This window comes from Eubalaena glacialis, chromosome 2 (genome assembly GCF_028564815.1).
Source record: "Eubalaena glacialis isolate mEubGla1 chromosome 2, mEubGla1.1.hap2.+ XY, whole genome shotgun sequence".
NCBI lineage: Eukaryota > Metazoa > Chordata > Mammalia > Artiodactyla > Balaenidae > Eubalaena > Eubalaena glacialis.
The window spans coordinates 78006336-78030518 of record NC_083717.1 but is presented as its reverse complement, the minus strand read 5'-3'; the positions used below and the strand labels follow the sequence as shown (position 1 = coordinate 78030518).

Below are 24183 nucleotides of genomic sequence, written 5' to 3'. Positions count from 1 at the left end.
TAAAATAGAGTAACCGTATCAACAAAAAAATGGAAAATAACCCTGCCAGCCTAATGCAGCCATCCTGAGCATTTTAGCACATTTCCTTCCAGTCTTTTTCCTATGTATTTTTTTATACTTTAAAAAAAAATAAATTTATTTTATTTATTTATTTTTGGCTGCATTGGGTCTTCGTTGCTACGTGCGGGCTTTCTCTAGTTGCGGTGAGCAGGGGCTACTCTTCATTGCTGTGCATGGGCTTCTCATTGTGGTGGCTTCTCTTGTTGTGGAGCACGGGCTCTAGGCACGCAGGCTTCAGTAGCTGTGGCACGCAGGCTCAGTAGTTGTGGTTCAAGGGCTCTAGAGCACAGGCTCAGTAGTTGTGGCACACGGGCTTAGTTGCTCCATGGCATGTGGGATCTTCCCAGACCAGGGCTCAAACCCGTGTACCCTGCATTAGCAGGAGGATTCTTAACCACTGCGCCACCAGGGAAGCCCCCTATGCATTTTTTGTTTTGAACGTTGGGGTGCGTGTATCTTTTTTTTTTTAATATATATTTATTTACTTATTTGGTTGCACTGGCTCTTAGTTGCAGCAGGCAGCCTCCTTAGTTGCGGCACATGTGCTCCTTAGTTGCAGCCAGTGGGCTCCTTAGTTGCGGCAGGTGGGCTCCTTAGTTGTGGCATGTGAACTCTTAGTTGCGGCATGTGGGATCTACTTCCCTGACCAGGGATCGAACTCAGGCCCCCTGCATTGGGAGCACGAAGTCTTACCCACTAGACCACCAGGGAAGTCCCTCCTATGCTTTTTTGTAAGCATAACTATACCCACAGTATTGATGTGAGTTTATATATGCTTTGCTGTCACTTAACATTAGAATAAGCATGTTTTCTGACAATAGATAACCTTTATCTCTTTAAAAATGCTGCATAACAACGAATTGCATGAATCACATCAGTTAATTACCATCCCTATATTATTGGATGTCTAGGATCCTAAATTTTGCCTTCCTACAGTGAATATTTTGTATCTGTAGTTTTTTTCGTATTCAAATTATTTGCTTTGGCTAGATAACCAGAACTGGAATTACTGGGGTATCAAGTGAAAAAGAAATCTTTACCTCTCTATAAATGTTGCCAAAGTGCTTTTCAGAAGGGTTTACCAATTTGCATAGACACCAACAATATACAGATGTGGCCGTCCCTCCGGGTCCCCCACCCCTCACTTTTGCTAATTAACCTCTCTTTCTGAGTAATAGAATAACTTCTTTCGTCAGGTTAGTCTCCTTTTGTATTGTCAATGGGTTTATTTTATAAGATGTCCTCCTGTGACTTGTCTATTCTTATCCTTTTAATTGTTATCTATTAATTGTTTTTTAAGTGGCAGATGATAAAAATGAAAACAGTATAATAGAGTAAAACAGTGAAAAATAAGTAGAAAAATAAGTAAAACAGTAAAAAATAAGTCCTCCATCCTTAACCCCAATCTCTCCACTCTCTACCCAGGGGCAAACACTCTTTCTCGTTTACTTTATTTCTTTCAAGTCAGCTTTTCAATGTTTCATCCAGAATTTATGTGTGTCCCACTGGACACATTCACAGAAAAGTAAATGAAAGCAACTCGAGGGTATTTATAAAAGGTGATGAGGAGAGTGTGAGCCCTGGGAACACCCCTGACCCAGGCTGACTCCTTCCCCACAGTAAAGGAGACCTGCCTCTGGACTGCTCATCCAAGGGTTACATCCAGGATGTGGGACTCATGGGTCAGTGAGGTGACCCTGAAAGAAGGCTGCCCACAAAGTTGGGGTTTTTTTCAGTGACTCTAGTGTCAGATACATGAGGGAGCTTCAACATAAGAGGCCAAGGTCTGTCTGAAGAGGCCTAGGCCTTCCAAAGGGAGCCAGGCACCCGAATCCCTATGCCTGGACACTCCTAGGACTCTACACGCTCAAGCCCCAGGCCACGGCTGAGTCAGCCCCAGACTACTGCGTGGACTGTCCTTTCCCATTTGCCCACTCAGGCCTCACTATCTCTTCTTCTCTATTTTGGCGATCATCTTCTGCTTCTTACACATTTTTCTCTGAGGATCCTTGATTCCTTACTCTCTGACTGCCCCCCGGCTTTCAGGTTCTCTTTCAAAGGCACTCTGCCCCAGCTTGTGTCAGGCCCAATGGGTATCTCTCCTCTAGCAAGTCCACATGGTCAAACCCATAAATATAGGAACTTATTGGGGAGGGCAGCGAGGATGGGGATCATTGGGCAAGTGGCCTGGGAGGAGAGAAATTACAGGGTCAACACCATCTTCCTAAGATGGCAACAGGAGATTTGGACCAAAGGCTCAGGGTCTGCTGGAGGCTGCATTCCCAATCAGGTATTAATGGTGGCTGCAGCAGTGTAGTTTTCTCAGGGCTCCTGGGTTCTCAGGTGGGTTCCTTAAGGGGCTAAGAGGCTGATGGGATGGAAGGCTTCACGGGGCTACCTGCTGTGAGTCCCAGCATGACCACTGTGGTGGCCAGCAGGGGGCGTTGGTGGCAACTTCTGGCTATGATGTGGTAGATTAGTGGGTGCTGGGTATCCAGGGTCCCGCCCACCAGTGGTGGAGTCCCACAGAGGACTTTGGACAACAGCAAGGTTTGTCTTCCCAGCCTAGCCCAGGTCACCTGGTCAACTGGGGCTCCTCAGTTACCTTTATGTCGCAATGTTTGCATCGTACTGATTTGAATTCCAGCATTTTTTGTGAGCTACTATTTTGTGAGAGACCAAAGTTTTTCACTTGCACCTTTCAAAGAGCATTTGCCGTACACCTACTGTGCACTGGTCAACGTTGAGATAAGTAGGGCTCAGTCCCTGGACTTAAAGGAATAAAAAATGTCCACTAAGAACTAAAAAGCAGTAGGGTCTAAAGCACTAAAAAAGAGGTATAGATGAAGTGTGTTGGTGGTTCATGATGGGACAGGTCCTTACTGGCTGGGCTAATTAGGGAAGGCTTCATGGAGGAAATGGCGTCTGAGAGGGTGTTAAAAATGGGTGCAATATTTTAGGGCATTTTTTAATAAGATTTTAATCTTACAGATAGATGTGTCTTTGGTGGAAAGAACAAAGTGAACACTTGGATGCAGGCAAGATTCAGAGAATCAGTCAGTTCATTAGAATCTAGGATAAATGAAGTGGAGGAGTGATTGGAGGTGAGGCTGGAAAAGAGGTTTGGGACCATATTTTTGGAGGACTTCGAATGCCACTCCCAGAAATAGGAAAGCAATGGATGTTTATGAACAGAAGATTTTGGACAAAGAACAGAGGAGTTGGGTTTTATGCCTCCTTGTCCTTTCTGAGAAGGAGATGAACAGTTTTTTAAAGTGGCTGGTGAACTTTGTTCTTATAGAAGTTATGACACTTGATCATTAATAAGGAAAATTAGCTACTCCCATTGGAAAAATCTCTTATTATCCGTTTCATGCATCTCAGGGTGCAAATCACTACTTAGTCTAAGCCAGTGCTTCTCAAACTTAAGTGTGCATCAGAATCAACTGGGGAGGGGGTGCTTGTTAAAACACAGACTGCTGCCCTCACTCCCAGAATTTCCGGGACAGCCAAGAATTTGATGCTGATGCTGCTGGTCTGGGGACCACACTGAGACCCTCCCGATTAAACTTCCTACCTGACCTTTCTCAGTAGATCCACTGGGTGGCAGCAGAGAGCACCACAGTCCGCACACTGGCCAAAGCGGAGTCCTCAGGCCGGGGCTGCGCGGGGCTGCTTCCCTGAGCCGTCGATGCAGGCCTTAGCTACTGAATAGCCACCCAAAACAGCCACGACACCCAGCTCTCCAACACGCAAGGACGCCTTGTAGAAGGGAGTGCTTGGTGACTTGGATCTCGTTCCTTCCCCAGGGTGTCCCCACCCCAAACACTCTCCGCCAGGCCCTCAGATCTCTCCTCAGGTAGTCTCTCCCTGGGGAGCGGAGTATATATGATAACGTTCAAGGTCACTTCCACAAAGTTTCTGAGGATGAGGTGACCTAGAGCTTGGAAAGGGAACCGTGGGGTCCAGAATGGAGGGGTTAGGCTGTGGCCGCGGGGTCCACCTGATGTCCTCAAATCAGGGGCGCGCGGCCTGCTGTGTTGGCAGAGAACAGCCCTGACCCAGACACAAGGCTGGAGGTAGCCAGGTGCCGTCCTGAGTGAGACGCGTTCCGCCACGCCTCCGGGTGTCTAATAAGTCTGCCGGGTTTTTCCGTGAATCTGTGAATCGCTGAGAAAGAATCCACCCTGTTCTGGTCAAAGGTGGCACATGGAGTGAACTATAATCAACAAAGGGCAAAGAGTCAATTATGCCTTCTGCTAATGGCTCCTTATTTTCCCTCTGATGGTTTTTCTCTAGTTCTTTATAGTCTAGTCTGCTTACGATATTTATTCTCCTTTGTTATATACTTGAGATCACATACCAGCTATTTTTTATCCTAGTTAATTTACTTATTATCAATAGCATTCCATAATGTGTTAAAGCATTATTCTAGTGTTTTTGAACATTTTTGAACATCTGATGTTTTGAACATCATGAATATCTTTTAAAATCACTATGTATTTTTCTATCATGTATAGAAAATACATTTTACTTAATTCTTGTAGGCATTATTTTCTTTGGTATTTGGCATTATTTTCTTGGAGTAATATCCCAAAACAAGAATTATTGTGTCAAATGCCTTTTTTGCATGCAAGTGGAATTTTTATTAACTTTTTCATTTATGCAAATAATTTATGCTCTTTATTTAAAAATACAGATAGGTAAGTGATAATAATAATATGAATATGAATGAGAAGGATGAGGAGGGGGAGAAGGAAAGTCACCCTTGGTTTCACGATCTAGAAATAACTTAATATTTTGTATATTTGCCTAGGCTTTTTCTCTATATACAGGTTTGTTTTTATAAAGTTTGGAATCATACTTTTTGTACTGTTATATAACCTGCCAGAGATATCATAAATGTATACAAATCAGTAGTCTGTTGTAGGACATTTAAGTTGCTTCTTTTTTGTTTGCTGTCATAGGTGATGCTGCTATTAATTCATTAAACAAATATTCACTGAGCTCCCACATATGCCAGGTGTTTTGCTAGAAGCTGTGTCTACAGGGGTAAAATTGTCAGCAGAAGATAGGATTGGTGGGGAAGAGACCCAGCGGAAAGGCTCCTGTCATCAGGCTGGGTTTTCTCCATTCTGTTTCCTCGCATGGCTGAGAGGGACTCAGCGCTGTGACAGCAGCCACTGGTTGGGTACGGTTCTATCTCTTCCATCAGCGCCAGTGTTTCCTGGTTTCTCTGCCTGCTCACACACCTGCCAGGGTGGGGCCTCATGGAGTTGGCCTCCTTCCTTCCTGAAACAGCCAACCAAAGCCAGAGGGGTAGCCTGGGAGCTGGTCCCACACCTCTGATTCTGTTGCTCCTTCTATGCAGTATGTCCAATGATCATGAAAATGACTAGACATATTCATTGTCAGTTATTAAAGAAAAATGGCACTGGCTGCTTCACTGTGGAAAAGTCTCCCATGGAGGCTGCTCCATCCTGCTAGATCCCTACCCTTTCTTGCACACTATTTGCTGATACATATTTGGTGTATTGGGAGGGAGGCTAAGACCTTTTTAATTTTACATTTTCATTACCCCTAAAAGAAGCCCCATACCTATTAGTAGTCACTCCTCCTCAGCCCTGGCAACCACTAATGAGCTTCCTGTTTCTATGGATTTGCCTATTTGGGACATTTTATATAAATGGAGGCATACAGTATGTAGTCTTTTGTGTCTGATTCAGTTTAACATGATGTATTCAAGGTTCGTCCATGTTGTAGCATGTATCAGTACTTCGTTCTTTTTTATGGCTGATACTATTCCATTGTGTGAATATACCACATTTTGTTTGTACACTCATCAGTTGATTGGCATTTGAGTTGTCTCTGTTTGGCTATTATGAGTAATGCTACTACGGACATTAGTGTATAGGTTTTGTTTGAACATATGTTTTCAATTCTCTTGGGTGGAATTCTCTCTAGGAGTGGAATTCCTGGGTCATAACGTATCTCTGTGTTTAACCTTTTGAGGAACTGTCAAGCTGTTTGCCAAAGAGGCTGTGTAATTTTAAAATCACACCAGCCTTGGAGGAGGGTTTCATGCATTTTTTCATTGCAGTTACCGTGACAATCTCTAAAATCCAGGCAAGTCACAAGCCAACTGGCCCAGTGTCTCCCCAGCTCACAATTCCACATGCAGGAAATTCTCAACTCGGCTGTGATCCTCTTATCTTTCTGCAAGACAGGTTGACTAGGTCTTCATGTGTCATGATTGCATATGTTCTTTAGACAATTGTCCCTCGTGACTCATATTTTCCCTTCTGGTACCTGACTTTTGTTGGTATTGGTAACCTATGAGGCCAGTGACTTCAGTGCAGAGGCTCTATCACACTTTAACCTAGAATTCCATTGCTTTGGACCAATAATAACACTTTCTTCATACAGTCCTTTGTAATTAACAAAGCCCCTTCCTTCAGGGCCTTGGGCTCTACTTTCAAAGGTGTTGGCCTTATTAAAGCACAGTAATCCCTGCTAAGGTGTGTTAATGGCCAGCAAGATGTTGACCTTTCATCGGGGACTCACTGTGTCCTCATATTTGTCCAGTACAAATGAGTCCGTAATGGTGAGAATAGAGTAGCTGTGGAGGCCCTCTCAAACCCGGCCCTGGAGGACTCCCCCTCTATGCGTGGGTTATAACCTTGGCATTGCTGTAGGAAGGTAGTGCCATGTTCAAGCCAAATTTTTCTAGATTTTTCCTCATACACAAAGATCATTGATGAAAAAGCTAAGATTGGTGGCAGGATTTCAAGGAATTTTTCTTTTTGCTTATGTTATTTTAATTTTCCAAAACATTGAATATGTAATAACTGAAAATTTTAAAGAAAGCGAAAGAGGGGTGTGAGGCCCAGGATCTGGATGCCTCTGGAGTTGACAGTTCTTCCACAAGGACAATTCCTATTTATGAGCACTCCTTCCTTCTTGCCCATAAGCTGGTTCTCCATGCCTGAGAACGTTCTCACAGCCATGGTTTCTTTAAAAGGAGAGCTTTTGCAGAAGACTTGTCAAATATTTTTTCGTTAACTATAAATTACATACAACTCTTTTCCCCTAACATCAGCACCAATGTACATGTTAATTCCCTCTGAAAATGGTCAGGCATGATTACTCCTCAGAAAGGCCATGTTTCTGTCTCTCTCACTCCCCAAAGTTTCTATATTCCCAAGTATTCTCAGTATGAACTTTTCATTTTTTCAACTCACCCTGGATAAAAAAGATATCAGATTCTATGGATGAACCCCCTTCAAACAACTCCTATGAGAGCTGTGTGTTTCCAAAGGCTGAGCAGTCTAGAATCCCAGTTCCTGAAGGCCCTGTGGTTAATCTAAAGGCTGGGTGTTCCTTGTTTAAATTCAAATTTATTTTCTAGCTTAAATGCAAATACACATTTGCAATACTACCCTAACACCACTTACTAGTGCAGTCCATCTGTTTCCTATCCTAGCATTACATCCCTCAGAGAGTTCTAATATTCCAACGAGCTACCAGCCTGGAAATAAAGCAATTCAAATTCCCAGGAACAGTGGGCTGCCATATTACCATTGCTCTATTTCCCTGTGATATTTATTCATCAGAGATGATCTCTTATAATTTCAGAGGTCATTTCATCCAGTTCTGCTTCCAAAAAGGACTATACCTAAAATGACCCAGGATGTGACTGTCTACCATATTCTTATATTATGAGTGTGGAAAGATGACATGTTTGACAAATAATTACTTCCAGGATCTAATTTTTATGAATTTAGGAAGTTGTACTTGACCTAACCTGAATTTTTTTTTTTGCTGTGTTGCATACCATTTTCTCAGGGTGGATCTGGTAACTGAAAAGAGTAAACTCTGTGCACTGAGTACATATCATGTACCAGAAACCATACATCGTGCTTTACAAATATTACCTTATTTTATTTTATTTAATTTATTTTTTTAAGATTGATTGATTGATTGCTATGTTGGGTCTTCATTTCTGTGCTAGGGCTTTCCCTAGTTGCGGCAAGCGGGGGCCACTCTTCATCGCGGTGCGCGGGCCTCTCACCATCGCGGCCCCTCTTGTTGCGGAGCACAGGCTCCAGACGCGCAGGCTCAGTAGTTGTGGCTCACGGGCCCAGTTGCTCCGCGGCATGTGGGATCCTCCCAGACCAGGGCTCGAACCCGTGTCCCCCGCATTAGCAGGCAGACTCTCCACCACTGCACCACCAGGGAAGCCCCACCTTATTTTATCTTTAAAACAGCTCCGTGAGGTATGTATTACTGGCAGCCTTTTCCAGATGAGGAAGAAGAGGCCTAGAAGCATGAAGTAGCTCGCCCAGGTGACACAGTGAGACTTCTGGTTAAACGTGGCAGGTTGAACGCACTAGTTTGCTACTACTCCTTCCTGAAATGCTGCTAAAACATCACATTCAAGAGATTTTTTTAATGGCTGTAAAACAACAGCAGTAGAAGAGGACAGTAAACAATAGCAATAAAATCTGGAAAGCTGGAAAGAGATGGACATGTGTCAATTTAACAGACCAGAGAATGGTATATTGTAGCAGACTGAAAGAAGCTTGAAGTATGAAGAATCCTCTGAAAATGGTACAGATGGGGCTAAATATAGGATTTCTCGAAAATTTGCACAGATCCTCTTTCATCCTAGCAGAAGACTAGACATTGGTTCCCTGGAGCTGCTGGCTTTGGGCAGTTGCACAGCTGAGGAGAGGGCACTACGCTACACTGGGGATTGAGCTACAATCTATATGCTGAATGGTGAGACCACCGGCCCCTCCACCACCCTGCTCCAAGAGCACTGGCAGCCAGGTTGATATCTTCCAGGCAGGAGGCTGTAGGATTCCTTTCTGCGGAAGGTGACCGGCTCAGGACATAGAACTTAAAGATGCTGAGGGTTGAGAGTCCCCACTGGAAGTGCCCCATCAAAACAACAGGAACTTGGGAAGAGACAGGCAGTCTAGCTAGCAGAAGGAAACAACCCTTGGGCAACAACACCAAGGTCCTGTGATTGGTTGACCCCCAGAGAATACATACTCAAGCACAGGAGTTTGTAATAAGGGAACATTCAGAAAACAGAAATAATCCTTGGACTTCAAAGTTTAAGAGCAGAAAGAAAAAGAGAAGATAAAGTTAAGGAAATCACCCAGAAAGTAGAACAATAAAAACATACATGAGATGGAAAATAGACATAATAAAATTATAGGATCCTTCCAGACAGTCTAACATCTGAATAATAGGAGTTCCATAGAGATGGAACAGAGATTATAGAGGGGAGAAAAGTGTCAAAGACATAATTTGAGAAATTTCCCCATATCTGAAAGACATGAATGTACAGACAGAAAAGCTCCACAGAGCACCAAGCACAATGCATGAATACAGATCCACACAAGGCATGTAATCGTGAAATTTCAGACCACTAGAGGCAAAGAGGAGACCCTATAATCTTCCAGGGGGAGGGAAGGGGATATTAGGAATGAGAATAGTGTCGGACTTCTTAAGAAAAACAAAATATAAACTAGAAAATCTGGAGTAATGCCTTCAGAATTCGGAGAGAGAATTACTTCTCCATACCTAGAATTCTGTACATATCCAAAACACCAAGACGACTTCAGAAATGCCAAATCCTCAGAGGGCAGACAGCAGAAGCAAGAAGAACTACAATCCTGCAGCCTGGGGAACAAAAACCACATTCACAGAAAGATAGACAAGATGAAAAGGCAGAGGGCTATGTACCAGATGAAGGAACAAGATAAAACCCCAGAAGAACAACTAAATGAAGTGGAGATAGGCAACCTTCCAGAAAAAGAATTCAGAATAATGATAATGAAGATGATTCAGGACCTCGGAAAAAGAATGGATGCAAAGATCGAGAAGATGCAAGACATATTTAACAAAGACCTAGAAGAATTAAAGAACAAACACCTAGAAGAATTAAAGAACAAACACCTAGAAGAATTAAAGAACAAACAAACAGAGATGAACAATACAATAACTGAAATGAAAAATACACTAGAAGGAATCAGTAGCAGAATAACTGAGGCAGAAACACGGATAAGTGACCTGGCAGACAGAATGGTGGAATTCACTGCCACAGAACAGAATAAAGAAAAAAGAATGAAAAGAAATGAAGACAGCCTAAGAGACCTCTGGGACAACATTGAACACAACAACATTCGCGTTATAGGGGTCCCGGAAGGAGAAGAGAGAGAGAAAGGACCCGAGAAAATATTTGAAGAGATTATAGTCGAAAACTTCCCTAACATGGGAAAGGAAATAGCCACCCAAGTCCAGGAAGCGCAGAGAGTCCCAGGCAGGATAAACCCAAGGAGAAACATGCCGAGACACATAGTAATCAAATTGACAAAAATTAAAGACAAAAATTATTGAAAGCAACAAGGGAAAAACGACAAATAACATACAAGGGAACTCCCATAAGGTTAACAGCTGATTTCTCAGCAGAAACCCTACAAGCCAGAAGGGAGTGGCCTGATGTATTTAAAGTGATGAAAGGGAAGAACCTACAACCAAGATTACTCTACCCAGCAAGGATCTCATTCAGATTCGAGGGAGAAATCAAAAGCTTTACAGACAAGCAAAAGGTAAGAGAATTCAGCACCACCAAACCAACTCTACAACAAATGCTAAAGGAACTTCTCTAAGTGGGAAACACAAGAGAAGAAAAGTACCTACAAAAGCAAATCCGTAACAATTAAGAAAATGGTAATAGGAACATACATATTGATAATTGCCTTAAATGTGAATGGATTAAATGCTCCAACCAAGAGACACAGGCTCACTGAATGGATACAAAAACAAGACCCATATATATGCTGTCTACAAGAGACCTACTTCAGACCTAGGGACACAAACAGACTGAAAGTGAGGGGATGGAAAAAGATATTCCATGCAAATGGAAATCAAAATGGAAATCATATCCGATAAAATAGACTTCAAAATAAAGAATGTTACAAGAGACAAGGAAGGACACTACATAATGATCAAGGGATCAATCCAAGAAGAAGATATAACAGTTATAAATATATATGCACCCACCATAGGAGCACCTCAATACATAAGGCAAATGCTAACAGCCGTAAAAGAGGAAATCGACAGTAACACAATAATAGTGGGGGACTTTAACACCTCACTTACACCAATGGACAGATCATCCAAACAGAAAATTAATAAGGAAACGCAAGCTTTAAATAACACAATAGACCAGATAGATTTAATTGATATTCATAGGACATTCCATCCAAAAACAGCAGATTACACTTTCTTCTCAAGTGCACACGCAACATTCTCCGGGATAAATCACATCTTGGGTCACAAATCAAGCCTTAGTAAATTTAAGAAAATTGAAATCATATCAAGCATCTTTTCTGACCACAATGCTATGAGATTAGAAATCAATTACAGGGAAAAAAACGTATAAAACACAAACACATGGAGGCTAAACAATATGTTACTAAATAACCAAGAGATCACTGAAGAAATCAAAGAGGAAATCAAAAAATACCTAGAGACAAATTACAATGAAAACATGACAATCCAAAACCTATGGGAAGCAGCAAAAGCAGTTCTAAGAGGGAAGTTTATAGCAATACAAGCCTACCTCAAAAAACAAGAAAAATCTCAAATAACCAATCTAAAAAAAAAAAAAGCCAAATCTTGAAAATTTTAATTCCTTTTTACCCTTGGGTGTTTCCAAAATTGGAAGATTATCCTAGGAAGAGGAAGACTTAAGATAAAGTAAGCTGGTGATCCATCCCAGGAAACATACCTGGAGAATCCCCCAGGACGAAGGTAAGAGGAGACCCAGGGTGGCGCTGTGGGACTGGCCTGGAGAACCACCAGTCCAGGCAAGTGCAGGAGTGTGGAGGGCTCAGGAAGTTGGGTGGGAGCTGTCTCCAGAAAAGGATGCCATTGATACAGGACCAGATGAATTTTATTGTACTGAAAGACTGCTACTTTTGAAGGAAAGTTAGTGATGAGTTAGTAATAAGTATATAAAAAGTTAAATGAAGAAAAAGTGACAGTTGTTAACTCCAGGAAAAACACAAAGTTGTCTCAGAAAGAATGTATTACTATATGTAGTGCACCTTATGGTCTAATAATCACATGGCCATGGGGTGTAAGCACTGAATATTGATTTAACCAAAATTATAATATGGCTGTATTTGGAGAATGGAGGAGGGGAAGTGGGCAGGGAGATTTAAGAGACCCAAACCTCTTTCCATTTGGAAAACCAATAGATGAGATCTAAAATCTAAACACAATCTAGATATAGCCATGTAAGTGTCGTGTTTGAATATACAGAGATAAATATCAGAGTAAGTAGCTAAAAGCGGTTGTGTCTAGAGAGGGAATCAGGGTGTAGAAGATGGAGCAGGAGAATGCTCATTTTCATTAAAAAGCTTGTAGAACCACTGGACTTTCAAAACCATGCATATGTATAACTTTAAATTCTTTTTAATGAAGTCAACAGCAAGTAGTTGCAGAATCACTATCTGAACCTGATTCTATCTGAAGCCAATCCCGGTTTTTCCTCTCAAGATAAATTCTTTGTACTTATTTGCCTCTGGACTTTGATTTTCTTTAGAGTTTGTTTGTACAGTTGATCCAATAATCTACAAAATCCAGGAGCATATGGGCTGGGGTAATCCCGCGGGGATTACTGTAAGTGACAAGGAGAACTTGTTTTGGGGTAGGAGGGATGTCTCACAGAGCCAGAGGGCAGGGAACTTGAAGCAGGGGCACCACAGGGAACCCTGAAAGTTCTTTCTCTCCTTTGCTTCTATATGCTCCCCTGCCTGTGTCTGCTTTGTTTGTCTGATTCCCAGTTCACAGGGGAGGAAGCAGCCACTCAGTCTGCACCTGAGGGGAGCGCTTGGGAGGGGATGAGATAAACCCAGTTTGAGTGCCAAGTTCTGGAAAGTCAGATGGGAGGCCCCAGTGGGAAATACATGCTCTTTTAGGAGCTTGAAAGGGGCCATCTAATGAATGGCGTTTAGGGCCCTGGACCCTGTCTGCCCCAAGCGGCCTGCTGGTCCTGGGATGTCCCTGCAGATCCCAGGCATCAGCAGGCAGCCATGCCCTGCATGGGTGGCTGGACTGGGGAAGCTGTAGGGCTGTCTGCAGAGAAGTCGTTTACTTGTGTTGGAACAAACACAGGGCTTAAGCAGCATAAATGGCACTGACTTGGGGTTTGAGGAAGGCATCCCAATTCAAGCTCCTTCTTTTATTAGCTGTATAGCCACTAGCCCCATGGGGCTATTGAGAGCTTGAAGTGTAGCTAGTCTGAGAGCTTGAAATATGCTCTGAGTGTAAAATGCACACTGGATTTTGAAGACTTAGTATCCCCATAATACCAAATTTCTCATTACTATTTTATTCTTATTAATGGTAATGTTAATATTAATGTTGAAATGGATAATATTTGGGGTATGTTGGCTTCAATAAAATATATTATTAAAATGAATTTCACCTTCTTCCTTTTACTTTTTAAAAATGTGACTCTTAGAAAAATTAAAAATTACTAACATGGCTCACGTTATATTTCTATTGGACATCACCAATCTAGACTCTAGACCTAACACATTGCCTTTATTGAAAAGAACAAAATCACTCAGGCTTGGCATCACTCTAGAAAGTTGGGGAGAGGTGTTTGTGCAATCTCGATGCCTTAGCTTCCATTTAGTGTTAAACAGCACCTTGTTTTTCAGGGTCCCAAACGCTGGTAAAATCCACAGCTGTCCCCTCTCTACTCTGCCTGTGACAAGCCAGCCCTAACCACAGGAGACAAGGTGAAGACAGTGTTCCTGACAGAAGACTCGTGTACCCTTAGGGGCCTGCAGAAGTTCTCAGGGGACCTGGCCATTCCACTACTCTGGAAAGCTTGATGGAAAGAAAGTCTACAGCTTCCCAAGTACTGATGCCTTGGCCAATGAGATCAGTGTTTCTTGGCTCGAGGCTTCTAGCAGCCCAGCCAGGCAAGGCTGGTGTTCTCAACTATCAGAAGCTCTAACTAGCAATTAATTGTAAGTCTCTCTGACTTATGAAAATGTTGAAAAGTTAATTATTCATTAAGATGTAACGGGATAGACAAAGTTTTTCCAAATGTGCTATTCTTAGAGAATGTTACGGCAAGATGCCCCTGGTGATGGAAAGTTTAGGAAGCTCTGACAGAAGTCATTGTGTCCTCCAGGGTCCTGGTTCTTGCATGTTTTGTTTCCACATTTGGTTGGTAAGTGATAGAATTTCCCTTAACTTTCCCCCAAGGATATGTCCTTGGCACATACATCCCTCTGAAATTCATAGAATTTTGAGATTTGGACAACGTCAGTTATTTCTCCATCTGGGATGATCAGCAACCTATCATCACTGTCAAAGCCCCACGACCAACCCCCCATGATCAGCCCTGCTTACACCGCACCTTGGAATGTACCAAGCTTTAAATTATCTTATCACCAAGAACTAAGAGTGGTGACCACAAATTCCTTAGTTTGTGCTGCAGCTCTGCACGCCACTGGCATACTCACAGAACCAGTTCTTCATGCTCCTTGAGACCACAGGCACCTGTGGTAGGCACCTCCCAGTGCGCTACCATCCCACTCTCCTTGACTTCCACCCTTGGGGAAGGCGGCATTGATCAGGAATTAAGTGCCTGTGCTCAGGGGCAGGCTGCCTGGCCTGTGTCTCCGCACCTTCCTTACAGCTTGTGATACTGTGGGTAAGTTATTTCATCTTTCTGGAACTCATTTCCTTATCTGTAAGCTAGGGTTTATGAGAGCACCTACCTCCCTGGGAAGGATGTGATATATAATTATGTATGTGCATGTATGTACATGTACATGTGATGAGATGATGTGGGTAAAGCTCTCTATAGTGCTTGATTTATGGTTGCTCTCAGCAACTATTAGCTCTCCTTAGTTGTTATCAGCTCTGTCTTTTCACCTGCTTTCTCCCCTGGCTGCCTGGGCTGCTCAGAGAAAGCCTGAGAATTAGACTGCTTGTCTCTGCTACAGAGTCACCATACTCCCCTACTGGGCCTCCCCATGGCCTGGCCATCAGTGTGTGTGTGTGTAAAAGTTTTATCCACAAATATGTGTGTCAGTGTGTCCTTTTTGGTAACAGCTTTATTGAGATATGACTCACATACCATATAATTTACCCCTTTAAAGTGTACAATTCAATGGTTTTTAGTATTGCTGCGCAGGCTTTCTCTAGTTGCGGCGAGTGGGGGCTACTCTTCATTGTGGTGCGCGGGCTTCTCATTGCAGTGGCTTCTCTTGCTGCGGAGCATGGGCTCTAGGCGCCTGGGCTTCAGTAGTTGTGGCTCGCGGGCTCTAGAGCACAGGCTCAGTAGTTGTGGTGCATGGGCTTAGTTGCTCCGCGGCATGTGGGATCTTCCCGGACCAGGGCTCGAACCCATGTCCCCTGCATTGGCAGGTGGATTCTTTTTAAAGAGATTGGAGTTTATTTATTTATTTATTTATTTATTTGGCTGTGTTGGGTCTTTGTTTCTGTGCGAGGGCTTTCTCTAGTTGCGGCAAGTGGGGGCCACTCTTCATCGCGGTGCGCGGGCCTCTCACTATCGCGGCCTCTCTTGTTGCGGAGCACAGGCTCCAGACGCGCAGGCTCAGTAGTTTTGGCTCACGGGCCTAGTTGCTCCACGGCAAGTGGGATCTTCCCAGACCGGGGCTCGAACCCGTGTCCCCTGCATTGGCAGGCAGATTCTCAACCACTGCGCCACCAGGGAAGCCCTGGCAGGTGGATTCTTAACCACTGTGCCACCAGGGAAGCCTCCACCTGACTTTTATAACTGGAAGGTTTGTACCTTTTGACCCCCTTCACCCATTTTGCCCATCCCCCCAACCTTTTCCTCTGGCAATCACCCAACTGTTCTCTGTATCTATGAGCTTGGTTTTTGTTTTATTAGCTTTCACATATGAGTAAGATAATTTGTCCTTCTCTGTCTGACTTATTTCACTTAACATAATGCCCTCAAGGTTCATCCATGTTTTGCAAATGGCAAGATGTTATTCTTGTGGCTGAATAATATTCCGTTGTGTGTGTGTGTGTGTGTGCATATGTATATGTGTGTGTGTGTATGTATATATATATATATATATATATATACATACACACACACACACACATATATATGTATGTCACATCTTCTTTATTCATCAGATGATAGACACTTAGGTTGTTTCCATGTCTTGGCTATTGTAAATAATACTGCTATGAACATGGGGTTGCATTTATCTTTTCAAGTTAGTGTTTTCCTTTTCTTTGGATAAATACCCGGAAGTGGTATTGCTGAATCATATGGTAGTTCTTTTAAAATTTTTTTGAGGAACCTCCATACTGTTTTCCATAGTGGATACACCTTTTTTTCTCTTTAGATCTGCCTATTCTGGACATTTCATGTAAACGGGACCATACGATATGTGGTCTTTTGAGAAGAGGTTTTTAAAATCAGCATAATATTTCCAAGATTCATCCATGTTGTAGCATCTATTAGCCCTTCATTTCCTTTTATGGCCAAATAGTATTCCATTGCATGACTATACCACATTTTGTTTATTCATTTATCAGTTGGTGGCCGTTTGAGTTGTTTCAGTTTTTGGCTACTGCGAATAATGATGCTATGAGCATTTGTGCACACATCTGTGAATGGCTACAGTTTTCATTTCCCTTGTGTATGTACCTAGGAGTGGAGTTGCTTGGTCTTATGTTAGGTCTCTGTTTAACTTTCTGAGGAACTGCCAAACTGTTTTCTGAAGTGGTTGCACCATTTTACATTCCTATCAGCAGTGTAGGAGTGTCCCAATTTCTCCATATCCTTGCCAACACTTGTTATTATCTGTCTGTTTGATTATAGCCATCCTAGTATATGTGAAGTGGTATCTTATTATGGTTTTTATTTGCATTTCCTTGATGGCTAATGATGTTAAGTAGCCTAGCAGTCATTTTAACCAATGTTTGCTTATTATCTCTTAGATTCTCATTGTGGGTGTTCCAATCACTTCCCCAACTTCACAAGGTCCTAATTCCTCTCATCTCTAGAGATTCCATCTCTTCTGCTATTCTTGAACATCTTCATGCACTGATTCATTCTTCAACAAATAGTTACAGTAAGTCCCCTACATACGAATGAGTTCCATTTCGAGAGTGCGTTCGTTAAGTCCAATTTGTTCATAAGTCCAACAAAGTTAGCCTAGGTACCCAACTAACACAATCAGCTATATAGTACTGTACTGTAATAGGTTTATAATACTTTTCACACACATAATACATAAAAAACAAACAAAAATAAAGAAAACATTTTTAATCTTATAGTACTGTACTTGAAAAGTACAATATCACTCACTCCTGACATTGATGGCACAGGTTCCGGTTCCTTGCTGGATTCAATTCTGTCTACCCTGTTGCTTCTGGACATCCTGGGCTTGAAATAAAGATACTGTATTACTGTACTCTATACAGTACTGTAAAGTACACAAAAGCACAACCTCTTTTAGAGGATGCATGCACGTGACAATGTACTCCAGACACGTGAACTAACTTACGTGATTGGACATGTGAACGTGTGTTCACATCTTTGAAAGTCGGCAACTTGAAGGTTCATACGTAGGGGACTTACTGTATTGAGCTTCTTTTATGTGGCACATACTGATGACTGGGGATATACAACTGAGGGGCCACTTACAGTCTGATGGCAACATGTCACCATGGAACTCCTCTGCTTAAAATGCTTCAGTGACATTTAAAAATTTGGGGTAAAATTTAATAGCAAAATTCATGGCAACCAGGGTTCTGTGTATATATGAGTGTTAGGCCAGCCCAGCTACCCTCCCCGCCATTCTCCCTGCCTCACATCTTCTGCTACTGTCTTGGGCTCCAAATGAATAATACTTTCATGCAGCCTGGTCCCTGTTCTCCACTGCCACTTCTAGACTGTAAGCTTCTCCAGGAGGGGATGATTCTAATGCATCCTTGCATTTCCCACAGCACTAGGACAATACTTGGCACCTTGAAAGTACTCAATACAATACCATACGATGTACTTGATACATTTATCATTGAATTATTAAATGAATAGATGGCTAAATAAACGAATGAATGAAAATATGTGGTTCTGCTAGGTAGTGCAATTTACTTTAGTTTTTAGTTGGCTGAAGTTGGGCTCTATTCTAATCCTCATTTTGAACTAGCCTGAATGATATGCCAGGCCTGCTGAACTGAGGGCAGCTTTATTTTAGTCAAGTATTTATAACAAATAGTGATGCTGTAAGGGGTTTTAAGTCATGGCGTGTTCAGATTTGTTTGTACACTGGTAGGGTTTTAAGAAAAATGAAATAAAATGACATAACACAAAATAAAATACCCACATTGCAAACATAAACATGTTGAACAGAGTCACGTTTGGGGGCCTGTGTGGAAATTTGCAAGGAAAGCTGGAGAGTTAAAAGTGTCCAGGCATGGTGCACCTTCCCTTTCACCCTCATACAGGCAGGACAAAGGTCTGTCTTCACGTAGGACAGGAACATGTTTCTTTCTTGGATGGTTTTGTTGAGGGAGAGGATGGAGGGGGAGGAAGTGGGCTTCTCCTGGGGTATCCAGCTGGGCCTAGCCCTGTGGGAGACAGGATGCGGGCCAGTCAGGCCCTCCAGCCCCCTCTATCAGGCTGTTTCCTATTTTCAGAGGTCTATAGGGTGGCCCTTGTGAGGCAACAGTAATAAACACATTGTCCTGAAATGTAAACTGGGGAGGGAGGAAATGCCTGGCATTGGTGATATGTCTGTCTGCTTATTTGCCGAGAATGTTGTTTGGGGGAGATAATGTATACTGTGGAGACAGTGTTTTCAGAGATGTTTGTGAAGATGACGTCCTGATGAAGGACTAAGGCAATGATGACATCTGAAGCAGGACGCAGGTCTCACAGCCAGCCTGAGCTTGCCCTGGGTCCTCCCTTCAGCTCCTTCCTCCATTTCAGGGTCCTCCTGGTGGTCCATGCTCTGACCACCACACCCCCCAACTTCTGGCCTCGTTTCCCCCGCACGCCTCCCCCAGGATGCCCTCTCATGCTCACAGCTGCCTGCAGCTCCTCCACCTCTCCATTCCCCTCCTAAAACTGAATAATTAGACCTTTGCTAATAGGCAGTAGAAAAGGCTCCAGGAGACAGCCATCTCTGCTCTGCTCCTTTATTAAGTACTTTCCATGTGCCAGATGTTTTACTTATATCATTCATTTAATCCTCACAACCTAAAAGGCAGTGATAATTGCCATTTCTCCCAGTTTACAAGTTGAAAAACTGAGGCTCAGGGAAGGAAATTGATTACCCTCACAATGGGTAGCCCTGGGATTTGAACTCATAGTCTGATGCAGAGACCTCACTCTTATTCAATATATTCTATTTCCTTCCAGCTGCCTGCCAGGCACCACGTGACTGGTGCAACAGAGATGCATAAGGCAGCCCTACCCTTGAGGAATAGGGCTGCAAAGAATGATGAATCACTGGGAGAAGCACTGCAACAGCAGTGATGGAGGGGCGAAGCTGGGGAGGGAAGGAAGGGGCGGGAGGAGCATGAGCAAAGGCACTGTGGTGGATGCTGCAGGCTGCTGAGCACCACCCTCTCACTCCCCCAGCTGCCGGGAGCAATGGATGCTGATGGCTCAACGGACTTGCCCTTGGCTGGAGCCAGCTGCCTTGCCCAATGTTAGGCTCCCTCCCCAGGGGAAGCCTGAATCCAGGGATTGGTCATTAGGTGAGTACAAAGGGCTGGCCCCCTTGCGTCAGTTGAACACAACACTGAAGGGCCAACCCAGCTGCAGAGGATCAGCCCCACAGGCTCAGCCGAGGTCTCTCAGGTCAGCCCCTTCCTCTACCAATCCTGCTCCCATCACTCCAGGAGAGGTATGTACCCCCAAAACCCTTCTGCACATAAGCCTCCCTCAGAGTATGTGTCCCAGGGAGCCCAAGACATGTGGAGGCATGGAAGTGTAAAGGTACCTACCGTGTTCCAGGAAGCATGGAAAGCCGTGTTCCAAGGCTGCTAGGCTATAGGATGTGGAGGGTGTAGGACTCCTGTGCAGGTGTCTCCTCCTGCATTGTGATCTGAACATCCAGTGATGGACATGTATCTACTTTTTTTCAGGAATCTAGCCTGCAACTCTGCCCAGTGCCACAGAGGCCTGACCTATTATAAGATTAAACTGCTTACAACTTTGGGGAAACGGCAGTTTATAACCCCAATACATAACAACAAAGAAATGTTTGGCATCATTTTATTGATGCTTTTGGAACGTCAAAGCTAAAAAGCAGCCTTAGAGCACATCCAGTCCAAAAACCCTGCGTTATCACATGGAAATGAAGCTCCAGAGAGATGACGTGACATCAGGTGAACGCAGATAGGGTCAGGGCCACCACCGGAACCCAGGTCTCCTGGCCTCCAGTCCATTGGTCTCTCCATCTCTCCTCAGGTAGGTCTATACCTCATACCTAATAAGAACTTAAACATGAGCCCTTGAAGACTCACTCAAGGGCTCTACTAACAGTGACTTGTCCATGGGAAGGCAAACTGTGCTTGAAGAAGACGGCCACCCAGCTTCCCCCAAGGGCCCCAGCAGTCCTCCACAAGGTTCCCCACAGTGAGCCTGCTTTGCTGGTGTCAGGCCCGTCAAGGCTCAGTGTGGTTCCAGACCCTTCTGTACTTCCCTACTCCCTATCAGATCAAATCCAGCTGCTTTTCTCCAGCCATGGTCAAGGTAAACGTGGAAGCCGTAGAGCACCATCGGGGGCGCTCTACCTATCGTGCACCTGCTCAGTGTTTAGTGCTGGCTTCTCTTCACCTCTTCACTCCCGGGGTTAGATGGGCCTCTCCCTTCTCTGGGGAAAGGGTTATTGGATAAGCTGACTTCCAGCTGGGGCACTTGTTACAGCGTTAACAGTCCTAAGCCTCAGTACATTAACCTCTGATAAATGGATGACTCCAGACCCAGCACCGTATTGGAGACAGCAGGGCTCAACTTCCGCTGACCTGTCTTGAACGGCGACTTTGCCCTTCGACCTGCCTCTCGGGGCCGGACAATTATTAACCCATGTAATCAGACTCTGTGTGAACTTCTCTTTCCAGATAAGGCAGCTTTCTGAAAAAGTTGCCTTAGAGCAGGGTCTCTCCGGCTGAGTTTTGTGTTTTGCTAGTGTCCTGTGGGCTGCTTGTATTAGTTATGCCATGGGCAGGGCGTGTCCTGTGGTCAGTTAAGCTGGAGAAGCACTGCACAGGTAGTTATCTTTGGAAGATGCTCCAGCTACTTGAGGGCAATAAGTCCTATCCTAAATCTGCCTTCTTTCATTTAACCTGTATCTGCCTGGTTTCACTTGTCTGCAGAAACTTTTAAAAATGGAATACCTTTTAACCTCCTTGAGGGGACTTAATCTCACCTCTTTCTGAGCTCAATTTCTCTCATCCATCCTGTGTTTTACAACTGGGCTTTCCTGTCTGGGTCACTCTTCTGGCGTCACTGTTCTGTGTCTCCGCAGTGTCCCTTCTGCACACTGGGGTGTGGCGGTGCTCCCTGTTTCTGGTCCTGGTTTGCCTGGGACTAATGGGGTTTCCTGAGACATGGGACTTCCAGTACTAAAGCCAAGAAAATCCCAGGCAAACTGGGACATGTTGGTCATCTGTACTGAGCCCTGCTTCTTGCCTGTAGCCCCGCAGCTCTCTGGCAGCCACCCTGGTGCTTCCCAGGCCTCTTCTGGGATTCCCTGTTGCTGGGCTCAGTCTACCTGGGGTGCAACCACAAGTTGCTTACGTGCCTAGCCTCTCCTCTTTCAGCTAAACCCAGTCTCCTCATCAGCGCCTACAGCTGGGGTAAGTTCCCTTGCTGCCCCTGTAGCAAACCCTGTCTGACCCCGTCTTATCCACCCTGAATGGACTTGAAAACCCATAGCACCATGATACTCACTCCCCAGGCTCCCGGCTCTGACAGGCACAGGGGTAGCTGAGTGGCTCTCAGGAAGGGTCATGGTGATGTGACCCAGCTGAGAGAGCTGATGAGGTAGGGGCTGCCCTGGCATTCTGTGTGGAAGGCAGAGAGCCAGTGTGTCCGGGGGAGAGATGCTGCAGCCCCCCAGGCCCTCCGCTCCCCTCTGCTCCTCTGCCAGTTGCAGGGTTTGGGGGGGGTTTGGCATTGTGTTCGTCTCTGGGCCACAGATGCCTGCTCTGATGAGTGAGTAGTCTCTGCCATGAGGGGCTCACTCACGCTGGAGGAGGGTGACATGGGGACCAGTGAGTGCAAGCCAGTGTTAAGGTGTGCCACAGCATAACTGATGGAGTGATTAATTTTTCCCTTGTTTTTACTCCTGTAACTGTTTTTCCATTTCCCCCGGTCTTTCCCTAAACCTTTCTATTGCACTGCTGCAAGGCCTTTTGTGTAGGTCCAAATCAGGAGTGCTTTTGTTCCTTAAAGCCCTGACGTACTGGGAGATTGGTGACATTTGCTCTTGAAGGGGAGGGGGAGGAGATGACTTGCAGGGGGCAGGCAGAAGTAAGCACATCAGGGGAGGTTTGGACCAGGAGCAGATGTTTTTCCAGGTCTGTGAGCAATGGATCCCAACAGCACCCCTCTCCAGAGGGGCTGGGATCTGGAATGGACTGATCTGAACACACTGCAGCCCTGGGGACCATGGCAAAAAAAACCACTCACTCACTGTAGAATGATCTACTGAATGTCTGCTCTGTGCCAGGCACTGTTGTAGACACTGGGATTAGAGGAATGAACGAAACAGATGAAAACCCCTGCCCTCTTAGACCTTGGATCTTAGTTAGGGGAGATAGACACAAACTGAGTGCTCAAGACTTGGGCTTTTATCTGAAGAGCTGTGAAGCCACTGGAAGGGTTTACACAGAGGGGTGTGGGTTTAAAAGGATCACAGTGGCCTCCGTGTTGTGGATGGACTGACTAGAGGGGGCGGAGGCGAAAGACCAGTTAGGAAGCTCTTTCAAGGATCCAGAGGAGAGGCGATGGTGGCTTAAATGTTGCTGATGAAAAGGGTTTAGGTTTTGGAGATGCTTTGAAGGTAAAGCCAGATAGATACAATGTAAGCTATGAGATTACAAGGAGAAATCATAGATGACTCCAGGGATTTTGGCCTGAGCAACTAGAAGAACAGAGTCCTAATTAACTGAACTGGGGAGGGCTGTGGCCGGAATGGGGTTTTTTGGGGGAGGGATTTTGCACAGAAATAGAGTCCCTGTGCCCCCCCATTCCAGGCAGAGCCACACCAGCCCATATGGCTGTGTGTGGATTTGAAATGGCATCCCTTCCTCTAGCAGACACAGCTCAGTGCTGGGGGCACAGCTTGTCAAGGGGACAGTCCCTCTTACAGCCTGAAGTCCTGTTGCTGTGAACAACCTTCACAGTCACATACAGAGGCCCTGCCTGGAGTGACTAGTGGTGTATCAGAAAGACCCCCACAGGCAGGACGGGGCCAGATGGATACCTGGGGCAGTGTAAACTGAACTTAGAGAAGTAACTGTTCATATCCCTATGTCATGTTTTATAGTAAATTGTATACTTGCCTCAGCAGCTGCAGTGAGAGGAGGCCTGTTTGCATGAGTTCATTAGAGGTATAAAGGCAGAAAATAATGTTAAGGAGTATTGTTGGTCTTCTTAGGATTAAAAAATAATGAATGCTGTTTTGTTGTGAAGTTATATGGTCCTCTTTTGTTACGTGCTAAGAGCAGATAAGTTCTCTTTATTAATCTCTCTTAATAGAGCAAACCAAATATAGGGAAAGAATCGCTTTTATTGTTTTCCAAATGTCTTACATTAGCAGTGGTATGGAACACTCAACGTACTAGCTTTGAAGAAGTTGTTCCAAATCTAAAGGAGTGTTCCATCCTCTTTACACCCAGCATTACCCCACACATGGCCAGGCAATCCATAGTTTTCTTTAGAAGGGACTTCACGACATACTATAGTCATATTGTTTATATTTTATACTCTCATTCAAGCCTCATAATGACTCTAAGAGGTGGTACTATTATCTCCCATTTCACAGGAGAGGAGATTAAGCCTTGGAGAGT

The 24183-nt window shown here is 44.3% G+C and overlaps 1 protein-coding gene across 9 annotated transcripts in view; it reads left to right on the top strand.

Annotated features, from left to right (window-relative positions):
* Positions 1–24183, top strand: part of MYZAP (myocardial zonula adherens protein) — a 134321-nt gene that overhangs the window by 5096 nt on the left and 105042 nt on the right. For 5 of the 9 annotated variants that reach the window (XM_061180278.1, XM_061180273.1, XM_061180270.1 and 2 more), the window contains 3 exons: positions 13809–14123; positions 19742–19860; positions 20251–20575. The gene's annotated coding sequence lies outside the window, so the exon portion shown is untranslated. Of the gene's footprint in view, positions 1–11690; positions 11890–13710; positions 14124–14247; positions 14330–15834; positions 15915–19741; positions 19861–20250; positions 20576–24183 lie in introns of those variants that run through there. The other 4 variants (XM_061180271.1, XM_061180272.1, XM_061180275.1 and 1 more) reach the window with 4 other exon arrangements.